The sequence below is a fragment of the Lepus europaeus genome, chromosome X (genome assembly GCF_033115175.1).
Source record: "Lepus europaeus isolate LE1 chromosome X, mLepTim1.pri, whole genome shotgun sequence".
Lineage (NCBI taxonomy): Eukaryota > Metazoa > Chordata > Mammalia > Lagomorpha > Leporidae > Lepus > Lepus europaeus.
This window is the reverse complement of record NC_084850.1, coordinates 57,823,823-57,830,658: the sequence shown is the minus strand read 5'-3', so window position 1 is coordinate 57,830,658 and position 6,836 is coordinate 57,823,823. Positions and strand designations below refer to the sequence as shown.

The 6,836-nt window shown below is 39.5% G+C and overlaps 1 pseudogene; it reads right to left on the bottom strand.

The window, feature by feature from the left end:
* Positions 1-5,441: 5,441 nt before the first annotated feature.
* LOC133753547 (large ribosomal subunit protein uL23-like) lies at positions 5,442-5,943 on the bottom strand (annotated as a pseudogene).
* Between the last annotated feature and the right edge of the window lie 893 nt (positions 5,944-6,836).

Genomic DNA, 6,836 nt, shown 5'->3' with positions numbered 1-6,836 from the left:
TCCTCTAACCCCAGGCCAAGCTCACAGATGAATCCTCTAGGCATGCCTGGCATCAAGCAAGGACCTGTGCCCCAGTGGGGAAGGACTCATGTTTGGGCATGCGTCGATGAAAGCCTTGGGCAGGCCTGGCATACACCCATAAAACTACACAAGAACTCTGCATTCCTGTGACACAGGTGCAACCCAGCTCAGTATCAGCATTGGTGGCCAAGGAATGGCCTTCATCACCATTTTCTCAAGCTTAGGAATATATGGAGCAAGATTCCAGTCACTTGGGACTAAGATAGGAAATTGAGCATAGGACTGTTTTCAACCTCAGTTCTAGATTGGTAAAAACCCTTATACCAGGTGCATCTTAATAGAATCTGTCCCCAAGCAGTGCCTACATTGGAGCCTCTGGACACACCCTGGTGCCAGGAAACCCATGGCCCCAGTTGACCTGGCCAGCATCATCTGTAGTTGGTTGAACTGGTCTTGAACCACAAGACCAACTCAGTGCTGGCAGCCCATACCACGTGTGGGCCTTAAACCTATCCCTGTACAGTGCTGGTCTCAGAGGGCTATGGATTCTCGGTGTGCTCTAGCATTGTGCAATCTGTAACTACAGAACTACCCACCTGATTCCTCACCCAGTTTCAAGCAGCACAACATGGATAGAGTAATTGCCTTCATAGGTGAAGAAAAATGAGTTGGATGCCAAAACACTGCATAAGAGCTTCGGCCCAGAATATTTCAGTGCCTGATCAAAGGTCAGTGACTATAAATGAATCATTCAGGTAAAGGCTTGTAGGGATGGGCTACCATTTTATTTATTTATTTATTTATTTTGACAGGCAGAGTTAGACCGTGAGAGAGAGAGAGAGAGACAGAGAGAAAAGTCTTCCTTTTTCCATTGGTTCACCCCCAAAGTGGCCATGACAGCTGGCGCGCTGCGCCGATCCAAAGCCAGGAGCCAGGTGCTTCTCCTGGTCTCCCATGTGGGTGCAGGGCCCGAGGACCTGGGCCATCCTCCACTGCCTTCCCAGGCCACAGCAGAGAGCTGGAAAGCGGAGGATTAGCCTAGTATGCCACCATGCCGGCCTACCCATTTTAGATACACTCCCCAGTTCATTCTGAACAAAGCAACTGTGGATTAGAAATCAGCATGGGATTTGGGTTCCCCCTAGTGCTGAAACAGCAGTAACACACCAACAGAAGGCGGCTCAATCTAATAGAAGGTGCTATCTAAGGCTCTATAATGGAAGGCTCAGAGAAAATAATCAGACTGCTTAGAATTTCTGGAAGGACAGACATAAACAAGGGCAGAATGCAAAAACCTCCATTTCACACCAGAAACTATGACACGCAAAGCTTTAATAACTGGCTTAAGAAAGGTATATTAACAAATACCAAATTATAGTTAAATAATAGAATGACAGCTGGCGCCTTGGCTCACTTGGCTAATCCTCCGCCTTGCGGCGCCGGCACATTGGGTTCTAGTTCCAGTTGGGGCGCCGGATTCTGTCCCGGTTGCTCCTCTTTCAGTCCAGCTCTCTGCTGCTGCCCGGGAAAGCAGTGGAGGATCCCCCAAGTGGTTGGGCCCTGCACCCGCATGGGAGACCAGGAGGAAGCACCTGGCTCCTGGCTTTGGATGGGCGCAGCACGTCCGCCATAGTGGCCATTTGAAGGGTGAACCAATGGAAGGGAGACCTTTCTCTCTGTCTCTCTCTCTCTCTCTCACTGTCTAACTCTGCCTGTCAAAAAAAAAATGAAATAATAGAATGAAGCTCTGGTATTCAATTATACAGTAAGGTGACTATAGATAATGAGAATGTGCTGTATGTTTTTGTAAAATAGCTACAAAAAAGGATTTTCAATGTTTTTTACCATAGATAATAAATTTTCTGTGATATAGTTATGTTTACCCTGATTAGAGCATGTATCAAAATATCATGATACTGCTATAAAAAGGTACAATTTGTTGTATCAGAAAAAATTTAAGCAGAAGAGAATATTGTCTTTTGTGATGTCATGAATGAATCTTGGGGGCATTATGTTAAGTGAAATAAAAATGGCCAACAAATGTTTCACACAACCTCATAAACATATAAAAAGTAAAAAAGTCAAATTTTTAGGGACAGAGGGAAAAATGGTGGTTCCCAGAGGCTGGGAAGGTGGAAATATTGGCAAGATGATTTTATTTAGTTCAAGGTATGAGAAGCAGAATGTAAATATTAAATAGCTCAATGTAGCCATTCCACAATGGATACTTACACATATATCAAAACATGCTATACTTACCAAAAAAATCAGATACCTTGGAATAAATTTGACCAAGAATGTCAAAGATCTCTATGATGAAAGCTACAACACATTAAAGAAAGAGAGGAAGACACAAAAAAATGGAAAAATCTTCCATACTCATGGATTTTAACAATCAATTTAATCAAAATATCCATTTTTCCAAAAGCAATTTACAAATTCAATGTGATACCAATCAATATACCAAAGACATTCTTCTCAGATCTAGAAAAATGATGCTGAAATTCATATGGAGGCACAGGAGATATCAAATAGCAAATGCAATCTTATACAACAAAAATAAAGCTGGAGGCATCACAATACCAGATTTCAAGACATACTACAAGGCAGTTATAATTAAAACAGCTTGGTACTTGTACAAAAACAGATGGATAGACCAATGGAACAGAAAAGAAACACCAGAAATCAATCCAAGCATCTAGAACCAACTGATCTTTGACAAAGGAGCTAAAACCAATCCCCGGAGCAAGGGCAGTGTCTTCAACAAATCATGCTGGGAAAACTAGATCTCCATGTGCAGAAGCATGAAGCAAGACCCCTACCTTGCACCTTTCACTAAAATCCACTCAAAGTGGACTAAAGACCTAAATCTATGACCCAAAACCATCAAATTAGTAAAGAACATTGGGGAAACACTGTAAGACATCGGCATAGACAATGAGTTCTTGCAAAAGACACCAGAGGCACAGGAAATCAAAACCAAAATTGACAAATGGGATTACATCAAACTGAGAAGCTTCTGCACTGCAAAAGAAACAATCAGGAGTAAGGTGAAGAGACAACTCACAGAATGAAAGAAAATATTTGCAAACTATACAACCGATAAAGGATTAATAACTAGAATGAATATATAAAGAGATTGAGAAACAACAAAACAAACAACCCAGTGAAGAAATGAGCAAAGGACTTAGACATTTTTCAAAAGAGGAAATCCAAATGGCCAACTGACACATGAAAAAATGCTCAGGATCACTAGTCATCAGAGAAATGCAAATCAAAACCACAATGAGGTTTCACAGTTAGAATGGCTTTCATACAGAAGTCAACAAACAAATGCTGGTGAGGATGTGGGGAAAAAGATATTCTAATTGGTGGGAATGTCAGCTGGTAAAGCCAATATGGAGATACCTCAGAAACATGAATATAGACCTACCCTATGACCCAGCAATTCCACACCTGGAAATTTACCCATGGGAAATGATATCAGCATATGAAAGAGCTATCTATATACCCCTATGTTTATCACAGCTCAATTCACAGTAGCAAAGACATGGAATCAACCCAAATACCCGTCAAATGGACTGAATAAAGAAATTATGGGATATGTATACCATGGAATACTACACAGCAGCTAAAAAAGTGAAATCCAGTCATTTACATCATTTGTAAAAAAATGGATGGAGGTAGAAAAAATCATACTTGGTGAAATAAGCCAGTCCCAAAGAGACAAATAATCTATATTCTCCCTGACCTATGATAACTAATACAGCATCTAAAAGCCAACATGTACAAGTGAAATTGACACTTTGAGAAGCAATGACATTTAACAGCCCATGCCTTGACTGTTGAGGAACAGTTTTTTTATTCTATTTTATTCCTTTATTTTATCTTATTTTATGTACCCTTTTCTTCTTTTGTACTAATTGTTGAATACTTAATATAGAGTCAACCATATGTGTATAAAGTTAATTTAAGATAGATCTTAGCTAAAAATAAGAGTCAGAATAAGAGAGATAAGAGGAAGAGGGTGAGGGTGGGGGTGGAGGTGGGAGGCTGGGCACAGAGGGAAAAATCACTGTGACCATAGAGTTTGTAATTGTAGAGTAGTATAGTTCTGCATACATTCCTTTGGTCCTATTTCTGAGGGTACAGCTTAAGAACTTGCCATGGATCACAAATCCCCTTAAGTTGGGTGATAAAAATAACATTCAAATTGTTATAGAGATCATATGGATAGGATTAAGTGTTGAAGTGATCATATAAATAGGAAAAGTGTTTGTTAATAATAATAAACAGAATTGAAAAGGAGTGAGTGATCCAACATGGGAAGCAGTCCCTATTCCAGGCTCACAGAAAGACAATCACCTTAAGTAGTACTCTGTCCTCAGAATCAACTCAAGTTGATTTGGCTGAAAAGCCCAGGGGAGCATTTCAGGCCTAGAAAGCCAAGACACGGTGGCAAAAAAAATGTTCTGCATGAAGGACCTCTGTGAGCAAGACCCCAGTGGAAAGAAGTGGCCACCAAAGAAGAATGTACTTCCTCTGTAGGGAGGAGAGTACTTTCACTTTGCCTATGCCCTTGTCAAAATACTGAAGGAGCTTGTGGGCCCAAAAGTCTTCCATAGCCTAGGCAGCTCTTCGCAAGAGTGTTGAGTGATCACTGACATCATACATAAGAGTGTTAGTTGTTACTAGAGCCTAGGGAGATTACTGACGCCATGAACAGGAGTGTCAAATTGTTAAGTCAGCAACAGAAGTCACTGTGTACTTACATCCCATGTGGGAACTGTCCTTAATGTGTTGTCTAATGTGCAGTGATGCTATAACTAGTACTGAAACAGTATTTTTACACTTTGTGGTTCTGCGTGGGAACAAACTGATGAGATCTTTACTAATTATGTACTGAATCGATCTTCTGTATATAAAGATAATTGGAAATGAAAAAAAAAAAACCTGGTGTTAAATTGGAAATGGCATAGAAAATTAATTAATTTAAAAAAATATTATGTAGGATCTCTGTCTTTAATGTGCTGTACACTCTTATTTAATGCTATAACTAGTACTCCAACAGTATTTTTTTTTCACTTTGTGTTGCTATATGGGGGCAAACTGTTGAAATCGTTACCTAATATATACTAAACTGATCTTTTGTATATAAAGAGAATTGAAAATGAATCATGATGTGATTGGAAGGGGAGAGGGAGCGGGAAAGGGGAGGGTTGTGGGTGGGAGGGAAGTTTTGGGAGGGGGAAGCCATTGTAACCCATAAGCTGTACTTTGGAAGTTTATATTCATTCAATAAAAGTTTAATTAAAAAAAAAAGAGTGTTAGTTGTTAAATAAAAAACAGCAGTCACTGTGTGCTCCATGCAGGAACTCTGTTTTCAAAGAGCTGTATATTTTTTTTTTTTATGATGGAAAAACATATATTTAGAATTAGCCAGCTGGACTCAGTTCAGATGATTCCAATTTTGTTGGCAACGTCCAGAGCATCATAGTCAGGAGCCAGCCGCACATAGGCCTTCTCTCCGTCAGGTCTGATCAGGGTGTTGGCTTTGGCCACATCAGTGTCATAGAGTTTCTTCACAGCTTGTTTGATCTGGTGCTAGTTGGCCTTGACATCCACAATGAACACCAATGTGTTGTTGTCTTCTATCTTCTTCATGGCCAACTCCGTGGTCAGGGGGAACTTGATGATGGCATAGTGGTCAAGCTTGTTTCTCCTGGGGGCGCTCTTCCGAGGGTATTTGGGCTGCTGTCGGAGGCGTAGTGTCTTGGGCCGCCGGAAGGTGGGGGACGTGCGGATCTTCTTCTTCTTGTGGCTGTGGACGCCTTTCAGCACTGCCTTCTTGGCCTTTAAGGCCTTTGCTTTGGCTTTGACATTAGGACGGGCAGGAGCTTCCTTCTTCGCCTTCGGCACCATCTTGGTGAAAAGCCAAAGAGCTGTATTATGAGACTTAATAGTAAAACTATTGTCTAAGTGCTTGCAAATGATGTATCATTCTTGGGTTCCTCTTTAAAGATAACTAAGTTTCAAACAAAAGGTGAAATTACCATCGAGATGCAATGACTTTGAACAGCCCTTGTCTGGACTATTGAGGAACAGTTTTTGTTCTTGTTTTTTTTTTAATTTTTTTATTTTAGTTTTTTTGTTGTTGCTTTTAGGTTTTTTGTTTTTGTTTACTTTGCTTTTTTCTTTCTTTCTCCCTCATACAAAGTGCTGAACTCTTTACCTAGAATAGAGTTAATCTTCTGTGTATAAAGTTAAATGAAAATAGAGCTTAGTAAAAAGACTGGGAACAGGAGATGGAAGTAGAAGAGAGATGGGAATGTGGGTGGGAGGGTGGGTATGGTGGGAAGAATTACTATGTTCCTAAGTTGCATTTATGAAATGTATGCAAATAAAAAATGTTTTAAAGCATGCTATACTTCATAAATATGTATGCTTATTTTTCAATTAAAAATTAAGAGAATTCTTTATTGCTGTTTCTAATGTTTTCATTCTCTATTATTGTTTTACTTGTGATTACTTCTTTCCTTCTGCTAATGTTGGACTTAGTTTGTTCTTTTTGCAGTTTTTTGAAGTTTGTATTTAAGTTTTTAAGACCTTTCATTAACTTGGGCATTTATCACTATAAACTTTTTTTCTTAACACTGCTATCAGAGCACCCCAGAAGTTTTATTTTGGTGTGTTTTCATTTATTTTGAGACATTCTAATTACCCTTTTGATTTCTTTTTTGACTTAATTGTTATTCAATAGCATGCTGTTGAATTTCCACATTTGTAAAATTTCCAGTTTTCCTTTTGATAATTGT